Genomic DNA, 14,973 nt, shown 5'->3' with positions numbered 1-14,973 from the left:
TAATCTTCCAGTCTCATCGTGTGACCCGGTGTCCTCTTACACTTCCTGATAGTGAAAAGTTTTATACTTATGCTGGGATCACCATTGAGATATTTGTACATCACAATCATATCCCCTCTCTTCTCCAGGGAGAATAAATTGAGTGCTTGCAGTCAGTCATTTCTCATAAGTGAGGTCCTCCAGTCCCCATATTCATTTAGTTGCCCTTCTCTGGACTTTCTCCAGCTCCAGCACATCCCTTTTCCTTCTGAGGATTGGTGACCAGAACTGGACGGAATACTCCAGATGTTTTATAAAGTGGCAGAATAATCGTTTTATCCCTGGAGTAAAATCCCTTTTTAATGCATGCTAATATTCCGCTTGCTTTGGAAGTCGCAGCTTGACACTTCGTGCTATTGCTCAGTCTGTCTTCTACTAGGACTCCTAGATCCTTCTTCATCCTAGAAGCCTCTAGAGATTCTCCCCCGAAAGAGTAACTTGCGTTTATATTTTTACCCCCAAGTGCATTACCTTACATTTACCAGTATAAAACTTAATTTGCCATTGTGTGTAGTAGCCCATTCCTTTAATTTTTTCAGGTTCTCTTGTAAAGTTTCTATATCCTGCTGTGTTGTTATTCCCCTGCATATTTTTATGTCATCAGCAAACACTGGGATCGAGCTATTCATCCCATCCTCTATATCATTTATAAATAACTTTAACAGAATTGGTTCCAGGACAGAGCCCTAGGGTACCCTACTAACCACTCTAGACCATTCTGAATATACGTTATTTATCACAGCCTTTTGGACACGCCCCCGTAGCTAGTTTTTTTATCCAGGCACATACTCTGTGGTCCATGCCTACAGACCTCAGCTTGCAGATTAAGCGTTTGTGGGGATTGTATGAAATGCTTTCACAAAATCCAGATACACCACATCCACTTGCCTACCTTTGTCTGGATGGCAGCTCACTTCCTCGTAGTATGTTAATAGGTTGGTTTGGCAAGACCTTTAGTAAACCTGTGCTGATTACTGCTAATGATACTGTTTTCATCAGCAAATTCTTGGATATGGTTCCTTATTCCCTCAAATAGTTTGCAAACTACCAACGTTAGACATTATGCTGACCGGCCTGTAGTTCCTGGGAATAGATCTCTGCCCTTCTTTGAATATTGGTACCATGTGGACTTTCTGCGAATTAGCTGGTACCAATCCTGTCAATAAGCTGTCCATGAAGATTAGGAATAACGGTCTGGCTATAACCTGTCTGAGTTCATTAAGGACTCTCGGGTGTAAGCCACATAGTCCCAGTGATTTATTATTATGTTAACCACATGCCGACCAGCCATCGCAGTTGTACTGCGACAGAATGGAATGGCTGGGCAAAACAACATTATGTAACGTCGCTTCGCCCTATGGCCACTAGGGTGTGTGTGCCCCTGCTCACTCCCTGAGTCGATGTGAGTGCCTGGCGGTCTTGATCACTGCCATGCTCCTGCGATCACTCTAGGCACACGGAGAACCCAGAACTGTGTGTGTAAACACACAGCTTCCGATTCTCTGAGCAGAGAACTGACAGATCATCTGTTCATACAGAGTATGAACAGTTTCCCTGCACAGTCCCCATCCCCCTTCAGTTAGAACACAAACTAGGACACACATTAACCCCTTCACTGCTAGTGACATATTTACAGTAATTTTTGCACAAACCAATTAATATACACTTTTTACCAAAAAATATGTAGAAGAATATACATCGGTCTAAACTGAGGGAAAAAAAATGTTTTTATAGATTTTTTGGGGATATTTATTATAGCAAAAAGTAAGAAATAATGTTTTTTTTTTAAATTGTTGCTTTTTTTTATTTATAGCGTAAAAAATAAAAACCGCAGAGGCGATCAAATACCATCAAAAGAAAGCTCTATTTGTGGGGGAAAAAGTACGTCAATTTTGTTTGGGAGCCATGTCGCATGACTGCACAATTATCAGTTAAATCGATGCAGTGCCGAATCGGGCTGAAGCGGTTGAGCTTCTCTAATCCTTTCTGGATTCCAGCCTCTGTTAGCCACAAGGATAGATCATGTGGCGTGTAGTTGCAATACTTGTGGTCGGTATACCCCTCCTTTTTCTGTGTATAGACTGAGAAGAAGAAAGAATTTAGCACAGCTGCCTTCTCCTTGTCATCTGTAAGCACCTTCCCTTCCTCGTCTTTTATGGGGACTTTGTGTTCTGTTCTCGCCTTTTTACTAATATATTTAAAAAACTTCTTGGGATTATTTTTACTTTCCTCCATTTGGTGTTTCTCAAATTTTTTTTAGCTGCCCTGATTGTGTTCTTACACCTCACATTGTATTCCTTGCGTTGTTTGAATGCTGACACTGACCCCTCCGCTTTGTACTTTTTAAAGGCCTTTTTTTGTCTTTCATATGACATTTTACTTTTTGGTTTAGCCACCTAGGTTTACCTTTGTTCTTCTATATCTATTACCACTCGGTGATACATTTATTTAATGTATTCCTAAAGCATTTCCATTTTTCCTCTGTGTTCAATGTTTCAAGGATATGGTCCCACTTAGTATTCTGCAGCATTGAGTGCAGTTTAAAAAAGTTTGCTCTTTTGAAATTTAGTGTTGATTTAGTGTTGTAGTACTCCCCTTACTATGATTTATGCGGAATGTAATAATCTTGTGGTTGCTAGTTCCCAAGGCCAAGGTATCACTTGCAATTAAAAGATCTAGCAATGCGTTAATCCTAGTTGGGGAATCCACCAATTGAAGCTGTCCTGTAGAACATTTAAGAAATGGCGGGCCTTTAATGAGTGGGCTGTCCCTTCCGTCCAGTTAATGTCGGGATAGTTGAAGTCCCCCATTATGATGGCATTTCCCTGTCTTCCTGCCATTTTTAATTGTGAAAGAAGTTCCTCTTCCTTCAGGTTAGGGGCTCTGTAACATACCCCCACTAGTAATTTCTGGCTCACTTCCACCCTTTGGAGTTCCACCCATACAGACTCCACCTCCCCCTTGCCCCATCACTGATGTCATTCCGCTCTTCTACCCTTCAATTATTCCTGATATATAGACACTCCCCTCTCCTTCCCTCCCTGTCCCTCCATTACAAAGAATACCCCTGGATATTTGCCAGCCAGTCATGTGAGCTGTCAAACCAAGTTTATGATATTCCCATCCTCAATTTTATTGACTAGGCTCCTGGCATTTGTGAACAGTCCCCTGAGTTTGTATTGGTGCATATTTTAATTTCCATTTGATTTCTAAGGCTTTGTTTTTGAATTGGTACCCCCTTAACCCCCCAAGATTAGATGTTATGGATATAATACTGCTAGTGTCTCCACTAACCCCCTCTGTTCTATGCTCACTGCACAGGTAGTATTTCAGAGAAAACCATCTTGGAGGTCCTTCTCCTCAAGCTATTCCCTAAGTCCCTGAAATCACTTTTTAGAACTCTCCACCTTCCTCTCACATTGTTATTGGTGGCAATGTGTACCATAACAGCTGGGTCCTCCCCAGCCCCACCCAATAATCTGTCCACTCGATCCACGATGAGCCGAACCCGAGAGCTCGGTAAACAACATTAAATTCACCACAATCCACCACATGTAAGAAATTAAAAAAGTCCATCCACAAACTTTTGTGTATTCCCCCATAATTCCCTTTAACCTTTTACACATAGCCTCTTACCAACAGCAGAAACCCCAAATCATAGGCGGTCAATGCAGCTCTTAGAGTTTTGCGGACTAGCTGTGTTAACCTTATCCACTCCTGGATCACAGATATGCTGATAGAAGGCTGGAAGGCTGTCCAATACTCTTCCTCTCCAAAGATATTACTGTGTCCGGCAAAGGAAAACACATAACAACCCTCTATAGCGTAACGTCAGAAATATCTCTTAAAAAGTTGTAATTCTACTTAGAATGTAACAGATAAGAACCGCATACAACTCCATAAACTATGCAGCTAGTACTGGCTCCAGCAGCGGATGACATCAGCACAAACTCTGTATGTTTCATCCAAACTGACATTTTCAAGGGGATTGGCTGAGTGTGCTGATAGGTCATTTAAATAGACATCTCAAAGCCTGTGAATGCCACCAAAGCATCCACGCTTCCATTTAACATTTTAATCAAAAGAACCCTAAAATTTTTATTACTAGTTACTCAAATATGTCAGACTTTACTGGTACTAGAAATGACAGACACATAAATATATCAAAATAATTGAAAATGTATTCAAAATTGAAAATCACTCTTAAAATAACATGGGAAATAATCCCTTTCAAACAATGTAGACCATATGTGTTATTTCCATTCACAGATCTCTTTGCTGGCATAACAGTTGCTGGAATATCCCAATAGGTTGCCGTGTTTCACAACAATTAACTTCTTCAGGACCTTTACATCTTGGGGGCCAAGAGGAATGGCCTAACTGGAAGAACATATGAAGCAAATATATTCATCATTGATATAGCATTTTTAACGACATAATTGTAATCTATGCCACTTACACACTGCCTCTCAAAGTACACATGGTGATCCGATGGTGGATGTTAACAGTGCATATTCATTGGGTGATAAGACGGCTGGACACAGGACACAAAAATATTATTATTAATGCTGCCTGATCATAAGGTGAGTTCAAGTATATACTTTAAGTTCCTCCATTGCCAGCCTTTTATGGGGGGAACTGCGTTGGAAGGAGAAGCAGCTTTTTTTAGTGACTTCTGATTTAAGCATTTAGAATTTTAACCAATTTTACAAACAATGCATTTTTAACAAGGAAAAAAAATAATTTTTATCCAAAAGATTTACTATGATGGACACTAGTTATTTACATCCGTAAGGAGTTAATGGTGTATATCCATCTCAATTTTTGACTTGATTTGATATATCACATCTGCTACTTTGGTGATTATGTTTAGTAAAAGCAAAATATGTTCTTGTATCAAAATAGGTATGGACTGCAGAGAGTGCCAATGCCAATCAGAGAGTGCTACTCAGTCCCACCTATTAGTGCCACTCAGTGCCCATCAGTGCTGCCTACCAGTGCCAATCAATGCCACCTATCAGTGCCAATCAGTGCTGCCTATCAGTGCCAATCAATGCAACCTATCAGTGCCCATCAGTGCTTCCAATCAGTGCTGCCTAGCAGTGCCAATCAGTGCTGCCAATCAGTGCCCATCAGTGCTGGATATCCATACCCATCTGTGCCACCTATCAGTGCCCATCAGTGCTGCTTATCAGTGCCAACCAATGCCACCTATTAGTGCCAATGATTGCCCATCAGTGATGCCTATCAGTGTCCATCAACCCTGCATATTAGTGCCACCTATTAGTGCTACCAATCAGTGCTACCTATCAGTGCCTACCAGTGCTGCCTCTCAGAGCCAATCAGTGCCCATAAGTGCTGCCAATCAGTGCCCATCAGTGCTGCATATCAATGCCATCAGTGCCACCTAATAGTGCCCAGTGTCCATCAGCGATGCCAATTCATGCCTATCATGCTGCCAATCAATGCGGCCTATCAGTGCTGCCTATCAGTGCCACCTATCAGTGTCAATCAGTGCCACCTATCAGTGTCAATCAGTGCATCCTATCAGGGCCAATAGTGCTGCCTATCGGTGCCAATCAGTTCTGCCTATCCGTGCCACCTATCAGTGCCATTAGTGCTGCCAATCAGTGCCACCTATCAGTGCCAATCAGAGCCAATCAGTGCTGTCTATCAATGCTGCCCATCAGTGCTGCCAATCAGTGCCAATCAGTGATTCCAATCGGTTCTATTAGTGCCAATCAGTGGCGCCTTACAGTGCCAATCAGTACTTCCAGTGCACATCAGTGCTGCCAATCAGTCCTGCCCACCAGTGCCACCTATCAGTGGCCATCATTGCTGCCAATCTGTGGCCAACAGTGCTGCCAATCAGTGGTGCCTATCAGTGTCAATCAATGGCACCCATCAGTGCTGTCAATCAGTGCCCATCAGTGCTATCAGTGCCCATCAGTGCTGCCAATCAGTCTCCATCCGTGCACTGAGTGCAGGGTTGGGGAGATGAATTCAGTAGCCAGACACATTGCTGATGCTTATTAGTGCCACATCCCGATCTTTAGTATAATAGGTAATCACTACACTACTATTTACAATAAACTACTGGAAGTAAAATAAAAAAGTGTCAGTAAAAGGCTTGCTGCTAAGCACTGTTATGTGTTCCCACACCACCAAAAAAAAAAAGCATCACTAACTTACTGATCAATAATGGTGGAACCCTCTAATGTATGTAAATCTCTATGAAATTCAATATTACCACAATATTGGTCTCTATGATATGTAACATCACATATAATACACATCAAACTGAAAAAAAGAGACATAACAAATAAAACTCAGCAGGGTTGGTGGAAACCCCTTCTATAGATATTTGCCATACAGATTAAATTCAAGTACAATAATTCCCGTGATATGTGATTTCACATGTAATGCACATCAAAATGAGAATAAGATATACATTTTTTTTTAAACTTAGCAGAGAAACCTTGCTACAGATAATTGTAATACAAATTAACTTCAAGGGAAACATATTTTTAGTTGGGAGGTTCACACCATTTTAGCAGTTTAACATTTTAATTTTTTAGATTGTTACACTTCATTTTATATATTTTAGTTACTATTATAATGTGAATTTTTGCACCTGAATTAAATTTTTCACCACCTCTACTAAGTCCATGTCTTTAAAGACCTTGCTTTGTGCACTGGTGTGCAGTCATGCTGGAACAGGAAGGGACCATCCCCAAACTGTTCCTACAAAGTTGGGAGCATGAAATTGTCCAAAATGCCTTGGTATCCTGACACCTTAAGAGTTCCCTTCACTTGAACTAAGGGACCAAGCCCAAACCCTGAAAAACACCCCCACACCATAACCCCCCCCCTTTACCAAATGATTTGGACCAGTGCACAAAGCAAGGTCCATAAAGACATGGATGAGCGAGTTTGGGGTGGAGGAACTTCACTGACCTGCACAGAGTCCTGACCTCAGCCCAATAGAACACCTTTGGGATGAATTAGAGAGGAGATTGTGAGCCAGGCCTTCTCGTCCAACATCAATGCCTGACCTCACAAATGCGTTTCTGGAAGAATGGTCAAACATCCTATAGACACACTCCTAAACCTGGTGCACAGCCTTCCCAGAACAGTTGAAGTTGCTATAGCTGTAAAGGGTGGGCCAACCCAATATTGAACCTTACAGACGTAGACTGGGATGCCATTAAAGTTGATGTAAAGGCAGGTGTCCCAATACTTTTGACAATATAGTATATAGAGTATATATATTTGTACATGCATGTGTGTTTGAGCTTTGGGTGCACACCCTAATGCAATAGCCTGCGTACAGCTATGAGTAAGACCTCATCTGGAATAAGCAGTACTATTTTGGGCACCAGGTCACAAAAAAGGATATCGGGAAACTGGAGAAAGTGCAGAGAAGAGCAACCAAACTGATAAGAGGTATGGAGGAGCTCAGCTTTGAGATTATGCCCCATACACAGGGTCAGACATTCCGACAACAAAATCCATTGGATTTTTTCAGACGGATTTTGGCTCAAACTTGTCTTACATACACACGGTCGCACAAAGTTGTCAGAATTTCCGATCGTCAAGAACGTGTTGACGTACAACACGTACAACGGAACTATAAAACTCTTGTCGTAGAGTTCGTGCTGTGCAGGGGCTTGGTGTTGGGCTTTTAGCTTTGACACAAGCCCAGTCCATGAACAGGGCTAGGAGGAGTTCATGGACGAAGAATTGGTTCCTCCAGTGTGACCAATTCTCGCACATGCCTTTGCTTTGGGAGATCCGTGAGACTAATCCTGATGATTTCAGGAATTATCTCTGGATGACGGAACCCGTTTTTAACTGTCTGTTGGCTTTGCTGTCCCCTTATATCAGCAGGCAGTATACCTGCATGCAGCAAGCCATCACTCCGGAGCAGAGGCTAGTTGCCCCGTTGCGGTACTTGGCAACTGGGAGAAGCCTTCAGGACCTCAAGTTCTCGACAGGCATCTCCCCCCAGGCTCTGGGGATCATTATTCCAGAGACCTGTTCTGCCATTATTCAGGCCCTTCAGAAGAACTATATTAAGGTAAGTTTTATCTTTAACATCACATTCTATGTATTTAATGTTTGCTAATGCATTGTATTTCTTTCATCATTCCCTAATTATCATGATTGTAATATGCTGTAATATGCTGTGCCCCTTTGTCCTCATGCATGCTAGAAGCTTTTAAAGTTCCTTTTTTGTCCTTCATGCATATTTGCCTTCACTAACCTCCCCAGCATGCTCTCCTGGGCCCACATACACCTATAGCCTAGTCACTTAGCAGTGTATTTTGTCAGCTCCATAGTAGTGCTTTTCCCTAAACACCACCAAAAATGTGCACAAAATGTTATGTGTGTCATTAAATTCATGCAGATTGTCAGAGGCTTTTTTTTTGGTGGCCCAAACTCATTTGGAACCCCCCTCCCCCCAACCGCTAAGTCAGCTGATAGCAATCTTCTATCTGCTGACTTTGGCAACCCATACACACTATACCTACCTCTTTTGTGGTCAGATTTATGGATAAATTCACCAAAGCATGTAGTGCAAGGGCCTGTCTAAATACTTTCAAATGGTACTGTTTAACCACTTTCAGACCGGACCATTTTGCTGGCTTAAGACCAGACCACTTTTTGCGATTCTGCACTGCGTCGCTTTAACTGACAATTGCACGGTCATGCGACATGGCTCCCAAACAAAATTGACGTCCTTTTTTTTCCACAAATAGAGCTTTCTTTTGGTGGTATTTGATCACCTCTGTTTTTTTTTTTTTGCGCTATAAACAAAAATAGAGCGACAATAAAAAATAAAAAAACACATTATTTTTTACTTTTTGTTATAATAAATATCCCCCCCAAAAACATTTTTTTCCCTCAGTTTAGGCCGATACCTATTCTACATATTTTTGGTTTAAAAAAATTGCAATTAGCGATTATTGATTGGTTTGCGCAAAAGTTATAGCATTTACAAAATAGGGGATAGTTTTATGGCATTTTTATTAATTTTTTTTTTTTACTAGTAATGGTGTTGATCAGCGATTTTTATTGTGACAGCGACATTATGGCGGACACATCGGACATTTTTGACACATTTTTGGGACCATTGTCATTTATACTATTTATTTATATGCTATACAAATGCAGTGATTCCTGTGTAAATGACACTGAAAGTGAAAGGGTTAATTAGGGGTGGCAGTGTAGGGGTTAAGTGTTCCTAGGGGCGTGTTACTAACTGTGGGGGGCTAGGCTTTGTGTTAGTGAACACTGATTTCTGCTCCAATCACATGGAGCAGAGATCAGCGTCACTTGTTGCTATGCAGAACAGGGAGATGCTGTTTCCAATGGCATCTCCCCTTTCTGCCACCCCGTGAGACGATCGCGGGTAGCGACCGGACTCACGGGGTCCCGACCGCCACGCGAGCGCATATAAAAATGGATGTGCCTGTACGCCAATATTCCTGCCCGTGCCATTCTGCCGACATACATCGGCGTGCGCCGGTCGGGAACTGGTTAAAGTTTGTTTCTCATATTATTATCTTGATAGGTAATAGCAGAATGTAAAAATGTGCTTCCATTTGTTCAGTGTGTTTTTTCATTTTTGTTGTTTTTATTATAACACTTCTTACCTGTCCAGTGGGCTACCAATAGTGTAAGTAAGGAGGGGCTGGCCAAAGTTAACACACATTATTTATGCATTCAGCTCTCAATGAAGTGGAGAGGGTTACCTGTCCCAAACATCTGCCCCCCCCCTACATTTTTGCAATGGGCCATCAGATGGGGTGAGGAATCTGATAAGTGGACCTTATACTTTTGTCTTTAAGTACTCATTCCAATAAATGTTATACTTATGTTGGCCAAACATGTTTGTGTCTAATCTGCTTGCAATGTTTATGTGCAACATTACTAATTTTTTTTTTTCTTGTTTGACTCCACAGTTTCCTTCAACGCCACAGGAATGGCAGACTGTGGCTTCCCACTTTGCCACCCGTTGGGACTTTCCCAATTGTGGAGGTGCAATTGATGGGAAACACGTCCACATCGTCCTACCCCCCTAACTCGGAGTCCTACTATTATAATTACAAGGGGTATAATAGTATAGTGATGTTGGCGGTGGTGTCAGCTACTTATGAGTTCCTCTATGTGGACGTGGGGAAACCGGATGTTGGATGGTGGAGTGATCGCCCAGACAGAATTCTACTGGCATCTTCAGAATGGCAGTTTGGGCTTGCCACCTCCAGAAGACAATGTGGAAGGACTCCCCTTCGTCTTCGTCGCAAATGAAGCATTTGCACTGGGGGACCATGTTATGCGGCCATTACCTATGAGGACCCCCACCCCGGACCAGCGGGTTTTTAATTAGCGGCTGGCCAGAGCCAAAAGAGTGGTGGAGAACACCTTTGCGATAATGGCCAGCTGGTTCCGTCTATTTTTGACTCCAATCCACATGACGGAATATAAACTGAACCATATTGTGCTTGCCTGCTGCATTCTGCACAATTTTCTCCGAAATAATTCACCAAACTAAGTGGCCTCAGTTGAGCCCGAGGCCGACTTTCCAGAACTTTTCTGGCGGACAATCCGCTGGACTATGGCGGGAGTCTGCTGGACTTTTGAAATGAACGGACTTGCCTACACACGGAGTAAAGTCCGTTAATTTTGAACCTGGCTTCAGGTAGATGGGACTAGCGAAGGAAGTCAATGTTGCCGCCTCCATCAGCGAGATTGAGACCTCACTAGCCCTGTCACCTGGTATGGATTTAAAGGGGAACCTCTACGCCGAAAAAACGGTGTGGGGGTCCCCCCAAAGTCCATAGCAGACCCTTATCCAAGCACGCAGCCCGGCTGGTCAGGAAAGGGGGTGGGGATGAGCGAGCACCCCCCCTGAGCTTTACCAGGCTGCGTGCCCTCAACATGGGGGGTGGGTGCTTTGGGGAAGGGGAAGCCCTGCGGCCCCCCTACCCCAAAGCACCTTATCCCCATGTTGATGAGCACAAGGTCCTCTTCCCGACAACCCTGGCCGTTGGTTGTTGGGGTCTGCGGGCAGGGGCTTATCGGAATCCAGAAGCCCCCTTTAATAAGGGGGCCCCCAGATACCGGCCCCCACCCTATGTGAATGATGGGACTGTGACATCATATGTCCCTATATAAGTCGCCGCACAACGCGTCCCTGCCATTACGGCCAGAGAGAGCGCCATGTTAACATTGCAAGGAAGAAGAGAAGAAGGTGGCAGTGACAGAAGACTGGGCCAACGCTAGTAACAGAGCTATAAGAAGATAGCGGAGGCTCGGCAAGAAGAACCGAAGAGCGGGAAAAGACCCCCGAAGAGTGGGACAAGACCCCGAATTCGGAAGAAGACCCCTGGACGGCGGCGGCAACGAAGAAGAAAGCTGGGCTCCTCCGCTAGTAAAAGAGCTAGCAAAAGAGCAGAAGATAGTGGAGGAGTCCGTCGAGAAGACCCCCCCAAGATGGAAGAAGAAAAGACCACCGGAGCTGTCTAATAAATTATTTTAAAAGCTTTTGTTGTGTTTTTTTATTTACACTTTTTTCACCAGGTGAATGGGTAGGGGTACATCATACCCCATACTCATTCACATAGGGTGGGGGGCCGGTATCTGGGGGCCCCCTTATTATAGGGGGCTCCCGGATTACAATTTACATGTGCGTTTATAAAAGAGTTTTTCAACACACCAACATCTTTGGTGTATATAACATTATTTTTGGTGACATTAATATAACTAGCCGTTTTGTTAAAACAGGCATGTTTCAAAGCATAATAAAACATACACAACTCAGGAATTTACAAAGTTTAACTTTGAAAAGTGAAGACAATATCAGACATTAGTATGTCCAAACTGTGTTGATATTGCCTTCATCAGATGGGGTGATGTCACGCCTGTAAAAGACAAATTTGGAAGATGCACACAAATTGTGATTCAAACTGGGCATTTTCCTCCTGATCCCATGCCTAATGTCAACATGTTTTGGGGGTGCGACCCCTTCATCTCAGCCAGTTTAGTAGCAAAGAAGGGGTTGCACCCACAAAACACGTACATTGATCCCTCATGATGGGAGATAGCACATGTTGCTTAGACATGTGCGATTCATTTTGTAGGAATCGAAAACTCGTACGAATTTCTGGAAATCCGTACATACGAATCCGAAATACAAATTTTTATGCATACGAATTCTGTACCAAATAAGAAATTTGGATGGTGGGAACCCTGTGGGGAACGTCCATGCTTACAAATTTTATACGAAATACAAAATGTTGTTAAAGAATTTCAGAATTTTGGATCCAAATTAACAGAATTGTGACTGGTGTTTTGTTTGCCAATCAGAGGAAGTCAGCACAGCACAGGGATGGTGGGAACCCCTCATAATGGGCACAGTGGGTGTACACTCAGACCCGGGAACTCAGCACAGGAATTTGTGAGAACCCCTCATAATGGGCACAGTAGGTGTACAGACCTGGGAACTCAGCACAGGGATGGTGGGAACCCCTCACAATGGGAACAGCGGGTGTACACTCAGACCCGGGAACTCAGCACAGGGATGGTGAGAACCCCTCATAATGGGCACAGCAGGAGTACAGACCTGGGAACTCAGCACAGGAATGGTGGGGACCCCTCATAATGGACACAGCAGGTGTACAGACCTGGGAACTCAGCACAGGGATGGTGAGGACACCTCACAATGGGCACAGCGGGTGTACACTCAGACCCGGGAACTCAGCACAGGGATGGTGAGAACCCCTCATAATGGGCACAGCAGGAGTACAGACCTGGGAACTCAGCACAGGAATGGTGGGGACCCCTCATAATGGGCACAGCAGGTGTACAGACCTGGGAACTCAGCACAGGGATGGTGAGGACCCCTCATAATGATAAATTCATCATAATAAATTTGTAAACTTTTTGTTAAAATAACAAAAGTTCAACGAAAATTCATATTCCATAGGAATCCGAGTTTAATTTCATACACAAATTACGATATATGATTTTTTTTGTACGAAACGGAACAAAACAATTTTTTTGACGCTGCCCATGTCTAATGTTGACACACTGTGTGCATCTTCCAAATTTGGCTTTTGAAAAAATTTAAAACTGTTTTTTAAAATCTCAAATGGATACTATCTAGTTTTGTGTGTTTTAGATTCTCCCTAAAACATCAATGATGGTCTTCATTTTTTGTTGAACATCATTGATGTTTTTCTTGAGATTTTCTAAATCACGATTGCACCCCATCATCTCCCCCAGATGAGGATCTGGGCCCTTTCACTGGTAAAATTACATTCTTCTTCCACAACATCTACATCACCTTAAAATAAACAAAAAAACACACCATGTATTATAAAAATGCAGGCACATATCTATTGCCTGTGGTCTCAGACACTCATCTGTTGTGGTGACAATTTCGCCAATTTCAACAACCTCTTCTTCCTCCTCCTTCTCTGCTTCTGGTGTTGATATTTCCCCTTCTTTGGGAGGTGTAGTGTGGTCCCTGGTGTCCTCAGACATCCCATATCTTCTGTACCCTATGAGAATGTAAAAAAAGAATATTTAGCACATCGATATTTGAGGACAGAAATAGGAATATGAAACATTGCTTGGAAGTGTAGTACAATTGTATTTTTTGGCAGAGTTCAAAGCTGATAACATTATTTTTTACACTTTCTAAAGCTGGAATCCTTACCTGTTTTGTTCAAGTTTCACAGATGGAGACACCCCTATAGTATCTACTGGAGCATGTGTGTGAGACACCCTAATAAAAAGGGTGTTCTTGTGTCCCACACTAGTGCTCCTGAGTCCAGATGTGTAAACAGCTGCTGAGCGTCTCCTTTACACTGAATCAAGTTTGCATTTCATTCTCGTTAAAAACCTATCTATACAACAAACTTCTTTGACTAGAAATAGGCCTGAACAAATGTAGTTAACTGCAACTTCCCAAAACATCGTATTTTAGTGGGCGAATGAACAATGTTTCCTACGACCGATTGAACCCATGAAACTTGCCATTTTAAACTGTACAACGGTAAAGAAAAGCACATGGACCGGTATGCAAGTAATAATAATAATATGAACACACGACAAATACTTTTTGAAGAACTCGCTTGATCGTTCTGTACTCATTGTGCTCCCTCAATTTCAGGTCTGACCAGCGTTTCCTCAGTTGATCTTTGGATTGTCGTACCCCAAAATTCTTCTGCAGACTCTTCACAACTTTACTCATGATCTTGGCCTTTCTGATATTTGGGTTTAGGTAAGGTCCATACATCCAATTATAGTCGTTCCTCTTCAATATGTCCAACATCTCTAAAAAGGACATATTTGAGGCCTTAAATCTTCTCCTCTGGGATCGGGACGTTTCTGGCTCCGGGTTTTCCTCGCCCTCCTCGTTGCTGTAATTAGCACGCACCTGCTGTGTCTCCGCCATGTGCTCTCCCCACTGCTCCAAAAGAGAAGGGGCAGGGAATACACTAGAAAGAACATCAGGGTGAGTTTCACGCATGTGCAGTGTATATAAAATGTAACGCGCGTGCTTCGTACGTACGATATGTGAATGGAGGACGGAGTATCGGAAGCGACAATTGAAGGTACAATTTAAACTCGGAACATCAGTGGCCTATACTGCTTATAGATTGAGGCCTATATTGGGTCAAGATTAGGAGAGTTTAGCCTGACATTAGGGTTTGTCTTGTGTTGTGTCTTGCAGAGAAAATGGATGGGTTTAACAACTACAGTTTTCTCCCAATTTTCATAGGCAAGTACAGGGAGCTGCCCTATCTGTGGCAGGTGAAACACCCCCATTACAATAATAAATGAAAGAGGCAGGCAGCACTGGAGAAACTGCTGGAGTTGGTGAAGCCAGTGGTCCCCACGGCAAATATCCCCTATTTAAAA

This window comes from Lithobates pipiens, unplaced genomic scaffold (genome assembly GCF_037356315.1).
Source record: "Lithobates pipiens isolate NorthernLeopardFrog02 unplaced genomic scaffold, aLitPip1_a1.2 Scaffold_27, whole genome shotgun sequence".
Classification (NCBI taxonomy): domain Eukaryota; kingdom Metazoa; phylum Chordata; class Amphibia; order Anura; family Ranidae; genus Lithobates; species Lithobates pipiens.
Note: the sequence above shows the minus strand (reverse complement) of the source record.